The following is a 23073-nucleotide window of genomic DNA, read 5'->3' as shown; positions in this document are numbered from 1 at the left end:
TTGCTTGTCTCCATCTCATTTAGTTGTTTTGCCTTATTTTGTCCTGTTTTATTTGGGACATATTCCTCTGTCTCCTCATTTTGTCTAACTCTCTGCATCTGTTTCCATGTGTTAGGAAGGTCATTTATGTCTCCTCATCTTGAAAATAGTGACCTTATAAAGAAGAGGTCCTGTAGTCCTTTCCTGCATGATGTTCCTTCTCACCAGAACCTGATGCTTCAGGGGTGTCCCCTATGTGTTTTGTGTGTGCCCTTCTGTTGTGATTGAGCTGCATTTGCCTTCAGTCAACTTGGCTGCAATTGCCCTCTTTGCCTGTTGTGGGCAGGGTTTGGTCTGTGTGTGGTTAAAGGGAAATTCTGGGGCTGTCTTGGTCCTGTAGTTGGGTCAGACCAGATGCTTCCCCTCAGCCTATTTTTTGGAACTGTGGTCACCTGGCACTTCAGAGCAGTCTCCCTTCATTGTCCCAAGAAGGGCTTTCATTGGTGAGTGAAGCCTGTGGAGACACCAGATGTCTGCTCCAGTCTGTCTGTTGGGGTTGCAGTGACCCTGAACTACAGGGCTCTTTGTGCTGCCTCCTGTGAGATTTTTGTTGGTGACAGGCTAGTAGTCAGATCAGATGTTTGCATCCAGCCCACTGCTGGGGATCCATTTAAACTGGTGTGTGTAGTTATCTTTCTCTCTCTAAAGGAAGAGTCGGTTTGGAGTGCTGCTAGTCACTAGCAGGTCTGCTTGCAGAATGAGATGCTTTGGAGGGACTCCTGCTGATTGGAGCAGGCTAGATGGGCCTGATGGGCAGGAGAATGTGGGAACAAGGCACAGGGTGTTAGCAAGATAGGTTCACACTGGTTCCCAAAGGTGTCTGAATATCTAGGCTGGAGGGTGAGGGTTGGGGAGAGAAATGATGTTAACCAGCTCTTCTGTTCCCAGAGAAGTCTCTTAAAGATCCCTGCCCCTCCAGCAAAGTTCTGAGATTAGTAAATAAATCCCCTTCCCATATAATGCAGGTACTTTTAAAATGGCTGCTGCTTTGCTATATCTCAATGGAGTTGTTTGTTATGCTGTCTCTTAAAGGGTGGTGTAATGCCTGAAGTTCCAAAACCTCCCACAAAAGACCACCAGAGTCGTAAGTCAAAGCCAAGCGGCAAGGGTCGTTTATTGCAGGTTCGAACCTGGTCCTCTGCGCACTCGTCGCCGGTGACGCAAGAGGCCACGATCAGGGTTGGTACAGCGTTTTTATAGACAGAGACAAATAGCACAGGGGAGGTTTCAAATTATGAGGGGCCTGATTAGTTGATTTTAAAGTAAGGACATTTGTTGTTCTCTGATTGGGCGTCCTTTGTCTGTCCTTTGGCAGGAAGGCTTTGTCCGTTACTTGTGGCGGGAGGAAAAAGGGGGAAGGGGGAAGGGGAGGAATGTGTTGAGCAAGCAGGTTTACAGAAGCAAGAAATGCCAGTTAGTTTATGTACAATCACTCATTCCATTACATATCAGACTACACTTAGGAAGTTTTACAACCCATTCTACTACACAGCGGGTTACATTCAGGAAAGGCCTCACAATGCTCGTAGCAAACAGCAAGCAAAACAGACTTCTCAGCAATTGTATTTCTTATCAAAGATCCATAATAAGCAGAAAAGAGAACCTAGCTTTAACCTAAGGCAGGGCTGTCATTTGGATTGTTCCTTTCAGTGGGAACTATTTCCTGTTGCCCTCTGGCTCTCCCAGAGCTGAGCCCACTGAGTTTTTTTTTATTTTTTTTAATTATTTTTTTAAAGTTTCTTTATTTTTGAGAGAATGAGAGAGACAGAACATGAACATGGGAGGGGCATAAAGAGAGGGAGACACAGAATCCGAAACAGGCTCCAGGCTGTGAGCTGTCGGCACAGAGCTTGACGCGGGGCTTGAACCTAAAGCTGTGAAATCATGACCTGAGTCAAAGTGAGACGCTTAATTGACTGAGCCACCTGGGAGCCCCTGAGCCTGCTGAGTTTTAAAGTTGCTGGTGTCAAGCCCCACTGATTGTAAAAGCTCAAGAAGATAAGCCCCTCTGGTTTTCAAAGCCAAATGTTATAGGGACTGTCTTCCCAGTGCAGGTCTCCTATTTCTGGGGTGCCTGATGTGATTCTGTTCCTCTCTGTTCTCCATGGTTGTGGTATCCCTTGAGTTTGTAGTTAATCTCATAGGTTAGTTTGGTTCCCACCTGGGACTCTACCCTTCCTACCATTTTTTTCCAGTGTGGCCTCTTCTCTACAATTAACTGCGGAGAGTCTGTTCTGTCAGTCCTAGATTCGTTTTATGGGTTAGTTACACTGATGTGGCTGTTGTCTGGGTGTATCTGTGGGAGGAGGTGAGCCTAAGATCCTCATACTCCACCATCTTCCCAGACTTCTCTCTGATTTTTTATACCTTCTTGAGTTTGGTTTGGTAATTGTACCTTTCTAGGATTTTTCCATTTTATCTAAGTTGTCTGTTCTATTGACATGAAGATGTTTATAATATTGCCTTATAATCCCTTAAATTTCTGCATGGCCAATAGTGATGTTCTTTCTTTCATTCCTGTATGTTTGTGTGTACTTGTCTTTATCCGTTCATCTATTCTATTTTTAACATTTGGGTTCCTTTATTTTCTCTGTTTTTTTTTCTGTTTTCTATTTCATTGTTTTCTGCTTTTATGCTTGTTATTTCATTTCTTCTGCTTGCTTTCATTAGTATAATTTTCCCTTCTTTTTCTAGTTTCTTAAGGTAGAAGCTTAGGTTATTGATTTGACACTTTTCTGATAAAGACTCTTAAAGCTATAAATTTACTTTTAAGTATTGCTTTAAGCTACATCTCATAAATTTTGAGATTTTATTTTTGTTTTTATCAAATTCAAAAATTTTATTTTTGTTTTTATTAAATTAAAAATATTTTCTAGTGTCCATTGCAAATTCTTCTATGATCTATGGATTTTAGAAGTATGTTTTTCAATTTCCAAATATCTGAAGATATCCAGGATATCCTCAAAAAAAGGATATCCTTTTTTGCTACCTTTTAGTTTCTAATTTAATTTCATGTCATTGAAAAGCATTCTTTGTTTGATGTACACATTCTTTAAATTTTTTGAGATTTATTTTATGATTGAGCTTATGAAATATTCTGGAGAATGCTTGTTTGAAAGGAATGTGTATTCAAGCACTGTTTGGTGGAATATTTTATAGATGTCAGATTGAATTGGTTGATATTGTAGGGGAATTAAAACTTCTACCCTCTCAGGGTCTCTGGCTGGGCCTGAGAATCGTATTGATATAGAACAGAGTAATGGGGAGAAAAGCATAGAGCTTAACATTTACATGGGAGCCCCCATGTGGAAATAAAGACCCAAAAGGTGGATAGGCTCAAGTGCTTATAAACCAGATTGAACAACGTAGCAGTTGTGGGAAACTAAAATAAGTGGAAGACTAAAAGAAGGTAAGAGTTACTTTAACAAGGTCTGTTTGTATAGATTTGTCTAGGCCTCTATTCAGTCTTTGGTGATGAGAATTTTTTTTTTCTTCCTAGTATAGGAAGGGTGTCTTTCCCATTGGGAGTTTTATCTGCTGCTTTCAGGAAGAAAAGGAAAGGTCAGAATGCCTTTCTTGCATCTCTTGTTTCTCAAGTGTCTTTAGCTCAAAATAATTCTTATGCCAAAATGGCATATTTTGGGGTGCCATATTCTGCTACTCTCCAGTAACATTGTTCAAATCTTCTATATTCTTGCTGATTTTTTGTGTAGTGTTCTATAAGTTATTAAGAATGAGGTATTCACATATCCAGCTACTGTTGAATTATCTATGTCAGTTGTTGCTTCATATATTTGGGGGCCGTCTATAAGTCTGTATACATTTATAATTGTGATATATTTCTGATATACTGACTCTGTTTACATTATGAAATACTCCTTTTTGTTTGTAGTAGTAGTTCCTGTTTTAAAATATATCTTGTCAGGTATTAATATAACCATTTCAGCTCTCTTATGATTGCTGTTTGCCTGGTATATTTTTTACTTTTCTTTTACTTTCAAAATTGTCTTAAGATTATTTTAATTTTAGTGTGTTTTTTGTGTGCAGTACGTATTTAGATCTTGCTTTATTTATTCAAACTGAAAAACTCTACATTTTGCTAATAGAAATCAAAGAAGTAGAGTGATGGAGAATCTTGGGACAGGATTTTGAGATAGGATGTTCAAGGAAGGCCTCCTTGTGACAGTGACATATAAGTTGAAACCTAAGGATTAGAATGAATCCGAGTGTGAAGAGAGGAGGGGAAATAGCATTGTAGGTAAAGGGAACAAAATGAGTTATAAGAGAGCTTGACGTTTTTGAATAACTGAAAGAGAAGTATGGTACACAGGGAGAGAGGGGAACATGGGGACAGATGAAGTTAGAATGTTAAAAAAGGGCAAGGTCATGCAGAGTCTTGAAGACTATGATCAGGACTTTATATTTTATTCAAAATATGCTATGGGAATTCCAGCAAAGATGACTAAGTGGGAGGGTCCTAGGCTCATGTCATCCCATAGATACAGCTAGATAATACCTACATCAGTGTAAGTAGCCAGAAAATGACCCAAAACTGACAGAACAGACTCTCCATAGCTAAATGTAGAGAAGAGACTACATCAAAAAGAATAGCAAGGGTAGAGATGCAGTCCTGAGCCAAACTGATCTGTGAGACTGTCCCCGGAAAGAGAGGGACACTGCAGACGTAGAGAAGAGCAGACCCCCACGCCAGGCACCCCCAACTGAGCCACCCGGTGCCCCTTAACTTCTGAGTTCTTAAAACTAGTGGGGCTTAACAACTGGAACTTTAAATATCAGTGGGCTTGGCTCTGGGAAAGCTGAAAGATGAGAGTCCCTGGCCTTAAAAAGACAGCATAACATACAGCCTCGCTGAAGCAGCAGTTTGAAAATACCTGGGGTGTATGGGAGGGATATTTGTTTATTAATCTCAGAGAATGTGCTGGAGGGGCAAGGATCTTTAGGTGACTTATCTAGGAACAAAGAGCTGGTGGGTGTCATTTCCTTCCCCTGTCCCCCAGCCTGTATATCTGCAGGAACCAGCATAGCACAAACACTCTCCACCTAGCTTGCTAACTGCAGGCCCCACCTCCACACTCTTCTGCTGATGCACCCACTCCAACCTGGCCTCTGCAGTAGTCTGTCCAAAGCAGTGCCACACAGGCATGGCAGTATGCAAGCAGTCCCAACAGAGTTCAGCACCACCCCAAATTATCTTGCCCAGAAGAGAATGGAAGAAAACCACACACACCAACTCACCTGTAGCCCCAACAGTGGGCTGGGGCCAGACATCTGATATGACTGCAGGCCCCACCCACCAATGAAAACTTCTCAGGGGACAACACAGTGAGAACACCTTGCACTTTGGTTCTACAGCAGCTCTGGCAAACGCCTAGTCTGACCCAAATCAAGTCCAGTTTAGCTTTAGACTAGCTCGCTAACGACATAGGGACCAAATCCTGCTCCTGGCAGGCAAAAGAGCGATGGCAGATAACTGAAGGCAAATATGACTCAGCCACAACAGCAGGTCTCAGGCAACACACATAGGAGACACCCCTAAAATGCCAGGTTCTGGTGAAGAGGGGACACTGCCCTGCAGGATGCTACAGGGTGTCTTTCTCATACTTTCAAGATCAGGAGGCACTTTCTTAACTTGTAAAACCAGATGCAGAGATTTAGACAAATTAAGGAGACAGAAAAATATATCCCAAATGAACAAGACAAAATTACAACAACAGACCTAAATGAAATGAAGATATGTAATATGCCTGATATGGAATTTAATGTAGTGGTCAAAAAGATACTCATTGGATTGAGAAAAGAGTGGAGGACTCAGACCCTTAACAAAAGAGGTAGGAAACATAAAAAGAACCAATCAGAGATGAAGAACTCAATAACTAAAATGAAAAATACACTAGGTGGAATAAACAGTAGACTACAGGAAACAGAAAATGTGTCAGCAGCTGGAGAACAGAGTAATGGAGCAAATCAAGCTGAATAAAAGAGAGAAAAGTAATAATAATAAAAATAAATTAAGTGAATTCAGTGACACCATCAAGTATAATAACATTTGCATTAAAGGGATTCCATAAGGAGAAGAGAGAGAAAGGGGGACAGAAAATTTATCTGAAGAAATAAAAACTAAAAGCTTCCCAAATCTAGGGAAGGGAACAGACATCCAGATCCAAGAGGCACAGAGAGACCTTTACAAAGTGAACCCAGAAAGTTCCATAGCAAGACACACAGTAATTAAAATGGCAAAAAGCAATGGCAAGGAGTTTTTTTTTTAATCAGCAAGAGAAAAGAAGACAGTTATACACAAGGGAAACCCCATAAGGCTATCAGCTGAAATTTCAGCAGAAGCTTTGCAGGCCAGAAGGAAGTGAAATGATATATTTGAAGTGCTAGAAGTGAAAAACCTGCAACCAAGAATACTCCAGCAAGGCTATCATTCTGAATAGAGGGAGAGATAAAGAGTTTTCCAGACAGGGGCACCTGGGTGGCTCAGTCAGTTGTGTCCGACTTTGGCTCAGGTCATGATCTCATGGCTCGTGAGTTTGAGCCCCATGTAAGGTTCTGTGCTGACATCTCAGAGCCTGGAATCTGCTTTAGAATTTGTGTCTCTGTCTCTCTCTGCCCCTCCCCTTCTCACTCTCTGTCTCTCTCTGTCTTTCAAAAATAAATAAACATTAAAAAAAATTTTTTTTAAAGAATTTTCCAGACAAACCAAAGTTAAAGGCATTTATCACCATTTAGCCAGTCTTACAACAAAGTTAAAGGGGACTCTGAGTGGAAAAAAGACTATAAACTGGAGAAAGAAAAGTAGGAATCACAAAAGCAGTAAAATTAAGTCTATAAAATCAGTGAAGGGTTTCAAAAAATAAAAGGATGTAAGTTATGCATCATATACCTTAAATGTGGGGGAGAGGAGTAAAACTCTATTGCTTGTAGAATGGTTCCAAACTTAAGTGACCATTAACTTAATATAGAATGCTATATGCATAAGCTGTTATATATAAACCTAATGGTAACCACAAATAAAAAACCAGTAATAGACCAAAAAAAAAAAAATGAAGAGAAAGGAATCCAAGTATATCACTAATGAAAGCCACCAAGTTGTGAGAAAAGAGAGCAGAGAACAGAGAAAAAAACTACAAACTTTAGTATGGAATCATTTAAATATTTGAAGAAGAGAAGAAAGATGATCCAATTTATGGGTATTGAGTTGAATCTAAAGCCTGGTAAGCAAGAAATAGCATTTCTGAAAATTTTTATTCAAATTAAATCTGACTTAGACCCTCTTTCCTGCTGTGGTGAGAAATTTGCTCTCAGTCATCATGGGGACTGAGTCATCAAAGACCCCAGAAAAACAGAAGGCCTCTAACTTTGACTTTGTCATGATCATTGCTAATAGTATGTAGATGTTTGTCCACATGCACAGTGCTTTGTTAAAAAGATGACAATTTTCTGCTTTTGTGCCACCCGGGGGTTCAGGAATCCTGGTCCTCTTTGGTACACCACAGAACCATCAATTCTGAGTTCTAATTCTTTCTTAGAGTTACTGTTTGTGAGGGTAGTACTCAGTTCTCCTAACTAGACTTTTGTCTTTTTCTTCCCTTTACCAATGTTTTGTTTTGTTTTGTTTTGTTTTGTTTTCAGAAGTTACTCGTATTGTCATCATAAGCCCTGAGCATAGTCTCACTTAGATTTTTACAAAAGACAGGAAGAGCAGTTATTTCTGATTAGCTTCTGTGAAGAGAAATAAACCAGTCTAAGGGTATAGAAAATGCTGGAATATAGTATTTTTTTTTAATTTTTTTTTTTTTTATTTTTGAGACAGAGAGAGACAGAGCATGAATGGGGGAGGGGCAGAGAGAGAGGGAGACACAGAATCGGAAGCAGGCTCCAGGTTCTGAGCCATCAGCCCAGAGCCTGATGCGGGGCTCGAACTCATGAACCGTGAGATAGTGACCTGATCTGAAGTCGGACGCTCAACCGACTGAGCCACCCAGGCGCCCCCTGGAATATAGTATTTTATAGAGAAAGAACATGAATGCCCTTTTTTGGTAAGTGACTTTTGAGTACAGTCCTGAATGCAATAAAGAAAAGCATTTCAAGCACAAGGAATAATAAATATAAACTACCTAGGGATGAAGAATAGTTGATGTTTTTGAGGAATAGTAAAGGACAGGTTATTGGAATGGACAAGGAAGGATGGAGAGATTTAGCAGATGAAGAAGCCATATGCCACAGCATGGAGGGCCTTGCAGTCTGAGGCAAGGACTTCAGGATTTTGCTATGAGGGAGACCATGGAGGATCACTTCTGGTTCCTTCATGAAGAATAGACTATAGAGGCGGAAAGGTAGAGGAAAGCACTGCTAAGGAACTATTGCATTTATTCAGGAGAGAGGTTATAGTAGTTTGGATGAGAGTGGTTATGGTTAAAGTAATAAGAAATGATTGCATTTGGTATACATATTAAAGATAGAGGTGATATTTAAGGGATTGCATGTGTATCACGAAAGGAGAAGAAAAGTCGAAGATGAATCAATGGCTTTTTGGTTGAACAGGTTGAATAGTGTGCACTGGGAATTGAATAAAAAATAATATTTATAATATATTGTGATACCTGGTACAAAGTGCTCAGTACTTAGTAGGCTTTAAAGACATTTGTCCTTGACATATCAGACAAAGGGCTAGTATCCAAAATCTATAAAGAACTCACCAAACTCCACACCTGAAAAACAAATAATCCCGTGAAGAAATGGGCAGAAAACATGAATAGACACTTCTCTAAAGAAGACATCCAAATGGCTAACAGGCACATGAAAAGACGCTCAATGTCACTGGGAAATACAAATCAAAACCACACTGATACAAAACCACAGTGATACACTGATACACTGGGAAATACAAATCAAAACCATACCATCTCATGCCAAAGTGGCTAAAATGAACAAATCAGGAGACTATAGATGCTGGCGAGGATGTGGAGAAATAGGAACCCTCTTGCACTGTGGTGGGAATGCAAACTGGTGCAGCCACTCTGGGAAACAGTGTGGAGGTTCCTCAAAAAATTAAAAATAGATCTACCCTATGACCCAGGAATAGCACTGCTAGGAATTTACCCAAGGGATACAGGAGTTCTGATGCATAGGAGCACTTGTACCCCAATGTTTACAGCAGCACATTCAACAATAGCCAAATTATGGAAAGAGCCTAAATGTCCATCAACTGATGAATGGATAAAGAAATTGTGGTTTATATACACAATGGAATACTACTTGGCAATGAGAAAGAATGAAATATGGCCCTTTGTAGCAACGTGGATGGAACTGGAGAGTGTTATGCTAAGTGAAATAAGCCATACAGAGAAAGACAGATACCATATGTTTTCACTGTTATGTGGATCCTGAGAAACTTAACAGAAGGCCATGGGAGAGGGTAAGGGGGAAAAAAACTTACAGAGAGGGAAGGAGGCAAACCACAAGAGACTCTTAAATACTGAGAACAAACTGAGAGTTGATGGGTGGTTGGGGGGAGGGGAAAGTGGGTGATGAGCATCGAGGAGGGCACCTGTTGGGATGAGCGCTGGGTGTTGTATGGAAACCAATTTGACAATAAATTTCATTAAAAAAAAAAAAAAGATGAAAAAAAAATACCTAGTATCCAGGCCTTAGCCTATGACCAATAGGATCTTTTGAACTGAGGTCAGGTAAAGCTTTAACCTGTTAATGATAGGCTTTAGCATAAGACATTAAAGATCTACAGTAGCTGGTTATATTAGCAGGGGATAACAGAGGACCAACAGAAGGTTGTATGCCAACACACAATGGTCTAAGGGTGACTATCTCATATGGCGTGAATTTATGTTTCCCAAAGAGGGTGCTGTGAATATTCAGCAGAGCTAGAGATAATACTCAAGGCAGTATAGTATAGTTTTGATAGGGAAAAATCTGTTACAAGATGGCCAACAGGACTGCTAAGGGAATTCCAGTCCCTGCCTGAAGACTCCCCTTCCAGGATTTCCTTCCTACCCGCTTGCCACTGTCACTACTAATGAGGAATGCAGAAGTAACATACTATAAATTGTCCCCTCTGTTGATGCTCTGGACTCAGACCTCTGGAAAATGATCTCCTCTTGGTGTACACCAGTGTAAAATAAACCTCCTGCCTTCCAAGATCTCCGAGTGCTGCTTGGTTCTTCTGCTGGGTGATCCAGACCAGTTTCCATAACAGTTTCTTTCAGCAAGCTTAGAGATTTTAAGTTTGAGGATCCTATTAGTTCTCTCAACCTCATCTGATGTCTTAGGGTACTAGGGACACTGATAATCCTAAAATGTTTGCAAGGCCATTATTAAGACTTGTAGGATTTGCCCTGTGAAGTGGGTGCCTAAATCACTGGAAATTATGTAAGGTATACTGCAAATGGAAACATGTTTTCTAATAGTTTTTTTACTACGTAAGGGGATAATAGTTTCTTTACTACGTAAGGGCATCAACCTTACAGCTAGGGAAAGCTTCAACCCATCCAGGATGATGAGGGAGTATAAGGCAAGGTGACAGGCCACAAACACCCCTCTCCCACCCAACCAGATGGGATATGTGTGATATTCCTTGGGCACTCATGGCTACCCATGAACAAAGGAAAAGGGTAAAAACAAATGGTTAACTGATAGAGATCATAGTCTGCAGGACCTAAGTCTCCACCACCTGTCCATAGTGATGTGGAAAACAAAGGCAGAAGGAAATGGCAGATAGAACTAAGTTTCCTTATAACCTGCAACCCATTGACAAATACATGAGGCAGGCAGAGTAAAAAGCCTCTCCAGGAACTCCTTACTGTCTTAATGCTAATGCTTTGATAGAGGGAAAACAACCAGGCTTGACAATAGCTAGGTCTCCACTATCCTGTAAGTCTTCTTTAGCCTATGAAAATCTCACTGGAAACTTCCCCTGGAATTTACCTGCCCCAACCCCATAGTATGTAACCAGTCTCTCCTCATGGTCCAGGAGCAGTTTTTCTGCCCACGGGTCCTGTCCCCATACTTTAATAAAATCACCTTTTTACACCAAAGATGTCTTCAAGAATTCTTTCTTGGTCATCGGCTCCAGACCCCATGAACCCCACTGTCACCCCCAAAAAGCCTCATCACAGGAGACATATATACAGTAACAAGAGCATACTGATAACCCATACCTGGGGGAAATGAATGAAGTCCAGGCTCATGTGTTCCAAAGGTCCAGAGGGAGAAAGTTTGAAGGCTCTGGGAACATAAATAGTTTTTCTAAGATTACAGACCTGACAGGTCAGACATTGCTGATAGACTGTTTTTGAAATTTTATGGAAGTCTCCTCACCAATGTTTGTAATTTGAGTCATCATGGTTTCCCACCATGGGGGGGGGGGGGGCGGGGAAAGAAATGCAACAACCAAACAATGGGATTTGCTCAGTAACTAGAAGAACCAACTTGGGTTTCTCATAGCCTTCACTGTTCATTGAATTTACAGCCCATTTAATCTTTCTAATTCAGGAACACACAACTGCCGTGTCATAAGAACATGAGGCAAAAGAGGTCATTTTTTGCAGGAGCAGAATGAACTTATCTACAGATGAACGTTTACAGATTCTGTTGCTTCTGCTTTGCATGAAACTCACCTAGAACATTACCTGATATTCTGCTTCAGTCCTTTTGGTGTGAGCCTCAATTTTGATGATAGTAATTTCAGAAGGTAGAAGAATAGCAGTTAGAAAACTGTTTTACTTGAATATTTTTTACTGGAGTCCCAGTGAATGTGAGAAAACCTTTTTGTTTCCATAACATTCCAAAATCATGAACGACCCCAAAGGCACACTGGCTATCAATATAAACAATTTGGCATTTTGATATCTAGAATATTCTGGTAAGGGTATGGAGTTCTGTTTTTTGGGATGAGTTAGCCTGTGGGAGATTTCTCTTTTCCAGTTGTTCATATTGGATGGTAACAGCACAGTAGCCTGAAATTCCCTTTCTCATTTTTATGACATGATCCATTAACACACAAAATTAGATCAGGATTAAAGGTGTGTCTTATAAATAAGGATGAGGTGTTAAGAAATGGTATGTTAATTACCTCACAGTCATGGGGCTCAGCTTCATTATGCAGGGGTGGTAATGTAGCAGGATTGAGAATGTTAACAACATTTTACATGTAGACTAGGTGGTGAAAACAAAAAGATCTCATAAAAGATTGGTGGGCAGTGCATAGAAATATTGAGTTAATTCAGAGTTAAAAGGCTTCTGACAGCTGGTAGAGTTTGAAAACAAATGTCATTTCCTAAGGTTAGATCTGTGGAGGCTTCTACCAATTTTGCAGCTGCAGGTATAGCCTTAAGGCAGTATGGACAGGCTCAAGCAACTCAATCAAGTTGAAGGCTACAATAGGCAGTAGCTCTATGTTTACTGCCATGTTTTTGTGTGAGCCAGGGGTCTTGGTTATCTCTCTTGTACAAATAAGGTAAAAGGTTTTGAATAGATAGCCCTAGTGCAGGTGGCTCTTGTGGGGCTTGTTTTAATTTTATAAAGGCCTATTCATATTTATCGTCCCAGGAAAGGATGTGAAGACTGAAATTTTAGTAAGCTCACAAAGTAGGAAACAAATAAGGAAAAGTTAGAAACCCATTGTCTGTAATAACCAGGTAGACCTAAAAATCCACAAAGTTTGGGATCCAGGAAACTCCTAGCTTGGCTTAATTCTTTTTGAAGATAGCTAGAATCCTTTAGCACTTAGATTATGACCTAGGTAACTGTTTTTTAGCTGTTACAGCAATTAAATGGAATCTTTTATGGAAGCCCTTTTCGTAACTGACCACAAGAAGTCATCCACATATTGTAAAAGGGTCAATTCCCAGTGAATTGTAGGGTACTTAAATTTTGGTGGAGCACTTAGGAGAAATAAGAAAGGGCCTCCATGAACCCTCAAGGCATAACTGTCCAAGTATACTGTTGACTTTTCCAAGTAAAACCAAATAGATACTGACTATTGGAATCTACAGGAATGCTTAAAATGGTCTCCAAGAATAAACAATTTTGACTCTGGTGGAATTTGTGACAAAAGAATATTCAGGTTTGGAACAACCAGGAAACAGGAAATAACTACCTTGTTTATAGCTCTTAAGTCCTGGACAAATTGCCATTCCCTCCCACTATGTTTGTGGAAGACCAAAAAAATAAATAAATAAAAGAGTATTATAGGAGCTAGTACAGGGAATGATTAACCCCTGGATAATTAGGTCTTCTATTAGTGGTGTGATACCTTGTATGGCCTCGATCTTTAACACATATTGGGGCAATTTAGGAAGAGGTTAGGTTTTGTCTATTTGAATGTTTATATGCTCTACACTTTTAATTCTCCCATTGTCAGTAATCATAGTAGCCCAATGAATGCCAGGCACCTCAATTAAATTAGGAAACTTCTGCTGGAATCCATCTTCTGTATCAAGGACAGATTGTAAAGAACATTAAAGATCTGGGGCACCTGGGGGCATTAGGCTCTTGATTTTGGCTCAGGTCATGATCTCATGGTTCATGGGTTCAAGCCCCATGCTGGGCTCTGTACTGACAGTGCAGAGCCTGCTTGGGATTCTCTGTCTCCCTCTCTCTCTGCCCCTCCTTCCCATGCAAAAAGTAAATATTAAAAAAAAGAAGAACATTAAAAATCAGATTCAGGTTAGTAAGGGAACTCTAAGGTGAAGTCACCATTGGAGGCAAACTGTATTCACATTTGAATTTAGAAAGGAGATCTCTAGCTAATAGACTGACCAAGGCTATCCTGTATCACAGGGGAGAAAGAAATGTTTTTCAATGAAAGGGCCCAGAGTCATTTGTACTTGTTGAGATATAAATTCTCTCTGAACTTTATTAGATACCCCTCAGTATGGAAACTTCTCTTTCACTCCAAGGGAATTGTTGTCCTAGGAGAATGGGGTTTAAAGTAGAAAACATAGCTCTCATATTCACCATTCTCCTTGGCTATTTAAGGATATTACTGGTAGTAGTTTACTGGAAGGTCCGTGTCAATTTTGGGAGGAGCCCATATAGGTATCTGATTATTAATAAACTTGTATAGGACCTTATAGGACAATTTTTTCGCCAGTGCCCTAATTTTTTTTTTTTAATTATTGTTTATTTACTTTTCAGAGAGATGGAGACAGAATGCTAGTGGGTGAAGCAGAGAGAGAGAGAGAGGGAGACACAGAATCTGAAGCAGGCTCCAGGCTCTGAGCTGTCAGCACAGAGCCCGATGCGGGGCTCGAACTCACGAGCTGTGAGATCATGACCTGAGCTGAAGTTGGATGTTCAACCTACTGAGCCACCCAGGCGTCCCGCCAGTGCCCTAATTAATTACAAGTGAGACATCAGCTCCTGGGGTAGCTTATTGATAATGGACTCCCAGGGGGATGCAACATGGGTGTAACAGTTAACAGTGTTAACTGAGGTCTCTGGCCTAGGAGCAGTTGTAGTTATAAGGCCATTAGTTTATGACCTTGGTCCAAAGACTTTCAAAGTGTTCAGTATAGTCATGAGTTCAAAATAGGCCTCCTATCCTATTTTGTCTTTTTATTAATCCACAAATGTCAGGGGATAATCCATTTACAAATAAGGCAGCTAGAGAGATTGGGTAGACTTATTAATTGTATTGAACAGAATGCCATTGGAAGAATGCTTTCAAATGGACCTTGAAGTCTGCAACAGATCTTTCTTTTATTTGCATTCTTGAATAATAGACCAATCAGTGCAAGCCCGGAAAACTCTGGGAATGGCTTTTAAAAGTTCAGTTGCTATTTTGTGAACCTTTTTGGTTGAGGATCCTGAATATCATCTTTGAGGGTTTGCCATCTTGCTTCCTGCATCCATTTTTGGGCTTCCCCAGGTTGGACCAACATGTGCACAAGCTGATAAAGATCTGGCAGCTCGGGATCACAGGCCTTGTTAGAAGGTGAGAGAAGGACAGTAAAGCATCCCCCAAAGTGGGAAGGCACTTTGAGACTGGAAAACAAAGCAAGCCACTCCATATAGTTTACACAGTTTTATTCGGGGTTGTTATGGAACCTGGTCTGGATCATCTGGCAGAAGAACCAAGTGGCACTTGGAGATCTTGGAAGGCAGGAGGTTTATTTCATACTGGCGGGCTCAGAGGAGATTGCTCTCCAGAGGTCTGAACCCCGAGTACAAGCATGGGGGACAATTTATAGTCTGTTACTTCCACATCAGAAGTAATTTGGTGCACGTGGCAAGTGGCGTAGGGAGAAGAACCCAGAAGTAGAGTCTTGGGGTGCCAACTGGAATTCCCCTATCAGTCCTGTCAGCCATCTTATAACATAATTTTTCCTTATCAAGGTAACTTACTGACAGGGGGAATTGAGCAGATGACAATCCAGCTGTGCAGTTATTCTCTGCAGGGTCTTAACCTTAGTCCACAGATTTTATAGAGGAAGAGGATGCACAGAATGACAATGTAGTGAGATCAAAACACCTCAGAGAGTTTGCACGCACCTGACAGCTAACCTTTTTTAAATAAATGTTTATTTTTGAGAGAGAGACAGAGTGAGAGAACGCAAGCAGGGGAGGGGCAGAGAAAAGGGCACAGAGCATCCAAAGCTGCCTCTGCACTGGCAGCAGTGAGCCTGATGTGGGGCTTGAACTCACTAACAGTGAGAACATGACCTGAGCCAAAGTCGGATGCTCAACCAACTGAGCCACCCAGGCACCTCAGATTAACCCTTAATTACATCTTATGGCACCACCTCTTCATCAAGAAGGGGAAAGACTGTATTATCTCTAACAGATTCATGGGAGGCCAAAACAAGCCTCCCCATATCCTAGCCTTGGTGGGCATTTCTAAGATATGTATGTTAACTTCCAAGGGGCCCAGAGGCCATAGCCCTAAGAGCCCAAACAAAATGGAGGGCCAAAAAATGAGTCAGTATTGTCAGCACTTCTAGAAGCCTCAATGAAAACTATAAATTCTTCAAAAAATTTTTGTGCTTCCTCTATAAGTTTAAAAATTCTTTAACTATGGCTCTTAGTTCTGTCTTTCACCAAGAGATGAAAGGTAACTGAGGGGGTTGATATGTACCTTGAGATAATTTAATTTAATTGTATTTTTTTATTAAGTTTATTTATTTGTTTTGAGAAACAGATACAGTATGAATGGGGGAGGGGCAGAGAGAGAAAGGGAGAGAGAGAATCCCAAGGAGGGTCCGAGCTGCCAGCACAGAGCCCGAAGTAAGCCTCAAACTAGGGAAACTGCAAGATCATGACCTGAGCTGAAACCAAGAATTGGACACTTAACCGACTGAGCCACCCAGGTGCCCCAGAGGTAACTTAATTTTAAAAGGCAACTGTTCAGGGGCACCTGGGTGGCTCAATCCATTAAGCATCTGATTCTTGGTTTCGGCTCAGGCCATCTCATGGTTTGTGGGCTTGAGCCCTGCAATGGGCTCTGTGCTGGCAGCAGAGAGCCTGCCCTCCCCTCCTCATCCTCCCTCTCTCAAAAATAAATAAACATTAAAAAATTTTTTTAAATAAAAATATAAAAATAAATAAAAGGTAACTGTTTAACAGTTTCTCAAGGGTAGAAATTCAGTTCAGAGAGAAAATTAGTAAAATGTGAGTACTCGGGTAAAGAAAAACAGAGAAGAGCAGCGGTAGTCACATCAATCATATCATACTTTATTTTAGGTTCCTCTTGTGTTTTTAATTTTTCATTAGCCTTCTGTAATGAATCTCTGCATGAAGCTATTTTAGAACCTTAGAGCCTTTTGGAAGTTTCTGCATTCTAATTAAAAGACGTATTCCATTCCATTCATTTAATTCAGGAATCCTTACTTTCAAGTGCACTTCTGAAGTGAACCATCTCATCACAACTGGAATGTTCCCCATAATGGCCACTGTAATTCTAGGCTGTTTTTGGTAAAATGTTGCCATTCTTGTAAATATTCACAGCTCCTGGTACCACAGATTTTAGACATAAAATAATCATGTGTGCTGGAAGGTGATGCACCTGACTCTAGAATTTAAGGATCCCATTAGCTAAGCCTTTGGGTCTCTGGGAGCTGAACTAATACCTAAAAGGGATATGGTGCTGAGTTCGGGATTGTGCATGTTTTACAGTGTGCCTCACTGCACAGACATTTTCTTGAAGCAAGTGACTTACCAGCAACCTAACCAGTTCTGTAGCCAGCTTATCCTAACATGGTAGTCTTTTGTTAAGAATGCTTGCTTCCTTGCTTCCCAACAGCTCTTAAATGCTTGACCCTTGCCCAGCAACTTTTACAGCTTTTTGGCCTCCAAGATCCCGGCTAGCAATAGTCTTTATTTACAAAAAACAAGACAAATAAACATGCACTTGAGCACATCAGGACTAACCAAAAATATGTCACTGTGGACTGGCCAAAAGAAGTCCCCATGTGCACCACAAGCAATTCCATGCATGGACTAAGCTAGCAAACCCCAATAAATGAGGACTGCAAATTGGAAATGGGAAAGGATTCTAATGTGGAACTGCAGACTTAACCAAGGGCTACAGACTAGTGCTCCATCAGAGCCTCCTCTGTCAGGCTACAATGACTCATTAACCCTGGACTGGAAAACCAATTAGAACAGTAACTCAAACACAAAACAGAATGCAGCTAAAACCAAGAGGGACTTACCAACAGCCCTCAGAAATGACGAGATAGACTACGAACTAAAAAGAGTTCTCGGAGTGCCATGCCTGTGTTTCTCCTTGTCCCCAAATGCCGTCAGAAGTTCACTTGGTATCCTGATGTTGTCACCAAATCTGTTAAGAAACAAAATTTTATCAAGAAATTTGAAGATCTAATTGGCTTTTTTTAAATGATTCATGAATCAGGCTGCATTCCATCTAGCAAGCAGAGGGGAATTCCACCCAAGTTAAATAAAAGGAAGGTTTCTAAAAGCAAAGACCAGGCATATAAAAAGGAATTTATTAGCCAGGAATGCACTGTTTAAGCAAGGTCACCTTTCTAAGGGGAATGGAATGGGGTTTTCAGTACATTTCCTAATACTGCCCAGGATATTCCATTGAGTGATTCAAGGTTAAATTCTCAAAAGCCTATAACTAGGTCAGTTAGATATTAAGTCTTGTTTTGTTGACATGGGGCCTTAGCCTAAGTAACTCCATCATGGGCCTATGATTTTCTCTTTAACAATATGTATGAATATCTCACAACTTAGCATCATATTTAATGATGAAGGACAGAATGCTTCCCTGCTAAGACCAGGAACAGTAGAAGGATGTCTACTCTTACCACTTCTGTTTAACACTATACTGGAAATTCTAGCCAAAACAGTAAGATAATTTTTAAAACTTATAAAGGAAAACATAAAACTGTGATTTACAGACTACAAATAGGAAATCCAAGGAATTCACAAGAAAACTATTAGAACTGGTCAAAAAGTTTAGCAAATTCACAGGAGAGGAGATCAATACACAAAAATCAACTGTATTTATATAAACTAACAACAAACATTTCAAAAATGAAACCAAGAAAACAACTCAATTAACAACAGCATCAAGAAGAATATAGCAACACTTTTCTAGCTATGTCTTCTGTGTCAAGAGAAACAACAGAAAAATAAACTATTGGGACTACATCAAATAAAAGGCTTTTGCACAGTGAAGGAAACAATCAACAAAACAAAAAGATAAGCTACTCAGTGACAGAAAGTATTTACAAATGACATACCTGATAAATGTTTAGTATCCAAAATCCATAAAGAACTTACACAACTCAACACACAAAAAAACAAATAATCCAATTAAAAAGTGGGCAGGAGACATGAACAATTTATCCAAAGGAGACATACAGATGTATGAACAGATGCTCACCATCACTCAACATCAAAGAAAGGTGAATCAAAACCACAATGAGGTATCACCTCACACCTGTCAGAATGGCTAAACTCAAAAACACAAGAAACAACAAGTGTTGGTAACAATGAAGAGGAAAAGAAACCTTCTTGCCACTTGGTGGAAATGCAAACTTGTGCAGCCACTGTAAAAACTAGTATGGAAGCTCCTCAAAAAATTTTAAAAGAGGTTAAAAAAATATACTGGGTACTTGCAAAGAATACAAAAACACTAATTTGAAAAGATATATGCACCCCTATGTTTACTGAAGCATTATTTACCATAGCCAAAATATGGAGGCAACCCAAGTGTCCATTCATGGATGAATGGATAAAGAAAATGCAGTGTATGCGCACACACACACACGCGCGATGAATATTATGCTATGTGCAACACATAGATGGATCTAGAGGGTATAATGCTAAGTGAAATAAGTCAGAGGAACACAAATCATCTAACTCAGATGTGCAACTTAAGAAACAAAACAAATGATCAAAGAAAAAAAGAAACAAACCAAAAAACAGACTCTTAACTATAGAGAATAAACTGGTGGTTACTAGAGGGCAAGTGGATGGGGGGAATGGGTGAAACAGGCTCAATAGGATGAAGAATACACTTATCATGATAAGCACAGAATATTTTATAGAACTGCTGAATCACTATATTGTACACCTGAAACTAATATAAGGCTGCCTGTTAATTCCACTGGAAATTTGAATAAATATATACACATTTAAAAGAATACAATACATAGAAACATTTAACAAAAGCATAAGACTTCTACATTGAAAACTACAAAATAATGCTGACAGAAATTTTTAAAACTCTAAGTGAAAAGAAAACATTTTGTATTTGTGGGCTAGAAGACTTAATATTAAGTTGGCAAATTGATTTAGAAATTCAATACAATCTCTACCAAAATCTCAGATGGCATTTTTGCAGAAAGTGACAAGCTGATTCTAAAACTCATATGGAAATGCAAGGACCCAGAATAGCCAAACAAGCTTTAAAAAGAACAAAGATGAAGGACTTATATTATGTGAAATACCAGGAAAGTCTTCCCTAAAGGATATCTATGCTTAGTCCACTGAAAGAAATGGGCAGGACACTCATTTCCCTATTAGTAACTTGAAGTCAGGCTCATGACACCATCCTTACTCCCCCAGCACCAAGAAATACTTCAGTAATAACATGTGACCAAGGAGTAAGGTGCCATCTCTCTGAGGTGATGCTATAAATCAACCAGAAATCTATAGTCGTTATAATTCTCTCCCTTGACCTGACCAATTAGCGAAAACTCAATCATCTGCTTAGTCCTTTTGTTTACAAATTCTTCCAACTGTTCTATCTAAGCAATAGGCTATTTGTTATAATAACAAAATTATGGAATTGACATAGTGTCCAATTTCTATAGCTATGGAAATTAGTCCACAGTGTCATTAAGTTAACTTGCCCTACATCACCCAGTAAACAGTAACTTATTGTGTACTAAGGATAAGAAGAGCTTAAAAAGTGAATAATCAAGTTCTAAGTAAGTATCAACTAGTTCTGATACAGCATTAAATTAAACACTATAGAGGATAAAACAAGTATTTCCCTACCGTTGGGAAGAAATCAATGCTCTAAAATTTTAAGGGATATATGCAAGTATAGTCATTTGATGATGATTTACTGGTGGCTACATCCTGGGTGGCTCAGTCGGTTGAGCATCCAACTTCGGCTCAGGTCATGATCTCACAGTTTGTGGGTTCGTGCCCCGTGTCAGGCTCTGTGCTGATAGCCTGGACTGCTTCGGATTCTGTGTCTCCTTCTCTCTCTGCCCCTCCCCCGTTCATGCTTTGTCTCACTCTGTTTCTCAAAAATAAATAAATGTAAAAAAAAATTTTTTTTTAAAAAACACAAAAAACAAAACTGGAATACAATGTGAAAAAAGAGAAAATTTAAAAAGAGGTTAGAGTGGGAGACAGCCAAAGCATAAGAGACTGTTAAAAACTGAGAACAAACTGAGGGTTGATGGGGGGTGGGAGGGAGGGGAGGGTGGGTGATGGGTATTGAGGAGGACACCTTTTGGGATGAGCACTGGTTGTTGTATGGAAACCAATTTGACAATAAATTTCATATATTGAAAAAAAAGAGAAAATTAATTTTACACAATGATTTACACAATTTTTTTTTCTTTTCAGATTATATTGAAGTGATTGTAAATGTTGGAAATGAAGAACCAAGCCCACTTAAACAGAGCATTTTTGTAGTGTTATTTTGCTATTGGGGAATGATCTTAGGAAGAAAGCTTTTCTTTTTTTTCTCTTCAAAAAAAAAATTGCCACTAAGAAAGAAAAGGCAAGCCATTAAAACAAGAGAAAATCTTTGCAGCATATATAAACAGTATAAAGTTTGTATCCAGAATATGTCAAATATTCCTACAAATTAGTAAGAAAAATAAATCAATAGAAAAATGCATCAGAGACTCAAAAATAACTCATAAAAGAATATCCAGGTGGCCAATACATATATGAAATATGTTCAATATCATTCATAATCAGAGAAATGTAAAACAAAACTACAGGATACAATCACATGCCAACAGAAAGTCTGAAACATAAGAGTTTGACAAACACAAAATACTGGTAAGGTGACAGTGCAATGGGAACTCTCACACATAGTTGGTCAGAGGGAAGATACAACTGTTTTGAGAAAGTGTTATAATTAGTAAATTCCAATGACACTATCACTCCATTCCTATGCATGAAATGAATAGAGATGTGTGTACAGTTAACAAGTACAAGAATATTCAGACCAGAGTACATTATATCCCCAAAGTGGAAGAAATTCTTACGTCCATCAAGAGAATGGATAAATAAACTATGATACAGTCATCCAATGGAATACTATAAAGTACTTAAAAGGAATGAACTACAGATACACAAAAACAACATGGGTATATCTTAAAAACATAACACTGAGTAAAATAAACTAGACAAAAAAGAATGCATATCATATTCAAGCACAAAAACTTTTTAAAAAGTAAAATTACATACTGCTAAATTATAAAATTGAATTATCTCAAAAGACCACTAAATTTATTATTTTTTTTTATTTTTTTATATATGAAATTTATTGTCAAATTAGTTTCCATACAACACCCAGTGCTCATCCCAAAAGATGCCCTCTTCAATGCCCATCACCTACCCTCCCCTCCCTCCCACCCCCCCTCAACCCTCAGTTTGCTCTCAGTTTTTAAAAGTCTCTTATGCTTTGGCTCTCTCTCCCACTCTAACATCTTTTTTTTTCTTTTTTTTCCTTCCCCTCCCCTATGGGTTTCTGTTAAGTTTCTCAGGATCCACGTAAGAGTGAAAACATATGGTATCTGGCCTTCTCTTTATGAGTTATTTCACTTAGCATCACACTCTCCAGTTCCATCCATGTTGCTACAAAAAGCCATATTTCATTCTTTCTCATTGCCACGTAGTACTCCATTGTGTATATAAATCACAATTTCTTTTTTTTTTTTAAATAAAACCCCCAATTTTTTTTATTTTATTTTTTCCATGAAATTTATTGTCAAATTGGTTTCCATACAACACCCAGTGCTCATCCCAAAAGGTGCCCTCCTCAATACCCATCAGCCACCCTCCCCTCCCTCCCACCCCCCAACAACCCTCAGTTTGTTCTCAGTTTTTAACAGTCTCTTATGCTTTGGCTCTCTCCCACTCTAACCTCTTTTTTTTTTTTTTTCCTTCCCCTCCCCCATGGGTTTCTGTTATGTTTCTCAGGATCCACATAAGAGTGAAACCATATGGTATCTGTCTTTCTCTGTATGGCTTATTTCACTTAGCATTACACTCTCCAGTTCCATCCACGTTGCTACAAAAGGCCATATTTCATTTTTTCTCATTGCCATGTAGTATTCCATTGTGTATATAAACCACAATTTCTTTATCCAGTCATCAGTTGATGGACATTTAGGCTCCTTCCATAATTTGGCTATTGTTGAGAGTGCTGCTATAAACATTGGGGTACAAGTGCCCCTATGCATCAGTACTCCTGTATCCCTTGGATAAATTCCTAGCAGTGCTATTGCTGGGTCATAGGGTAGGTCTATTTTTAATTTTCTGAGGAGC

The 23073-nt window shown here is 39.4% G+C and overlaps 1 long non-coding RNA gene across 1 annotated transcript in view; it reads right to left on the bottom strand.

Annotated features, from left to right (window-relative positions):
• The window catches only part of LOC128778367 (uncharacterized), a 28569-nt gene extending 10713 nt beyond the window's left edge, over positions 1-17856 (bottom strand). Inside the window, exons 1-2 of the long non-coding RNA XR_008423974.1 lie at positions 17733-17856; positions 11238-11304 (exon numbers count right to left, since the gene is read on the bottom strand). This is a non-coding gene — a long non-coding RNA (uncharacterized LOC128778367). The remainder of the gene's footprint in view (positions 1-11237; positions 11305-17732) is intronic.
• Between the last annotated feature and the right edge of the window lie 5217 nt (positions 17857-23073).

Source organism: Panthera pardus, unplaced genomic scaffold (assembly GCF_024362965.1).
Source record: "Panthera pardus isolate Hobbes unplaced genomic scaffold, ASM2436296v1 HiC_scaffold_2, whole genome shotgun sequence".
Taxonomy (NCBI): Eukaryota; Metazoa; Chordata; class Mammalia; order Carnivora; family Felidae; genus Panthera; species Panthera pardus.
This window is presented reverse-complemented; position numbering and strand designations above follow the sequence as displayed.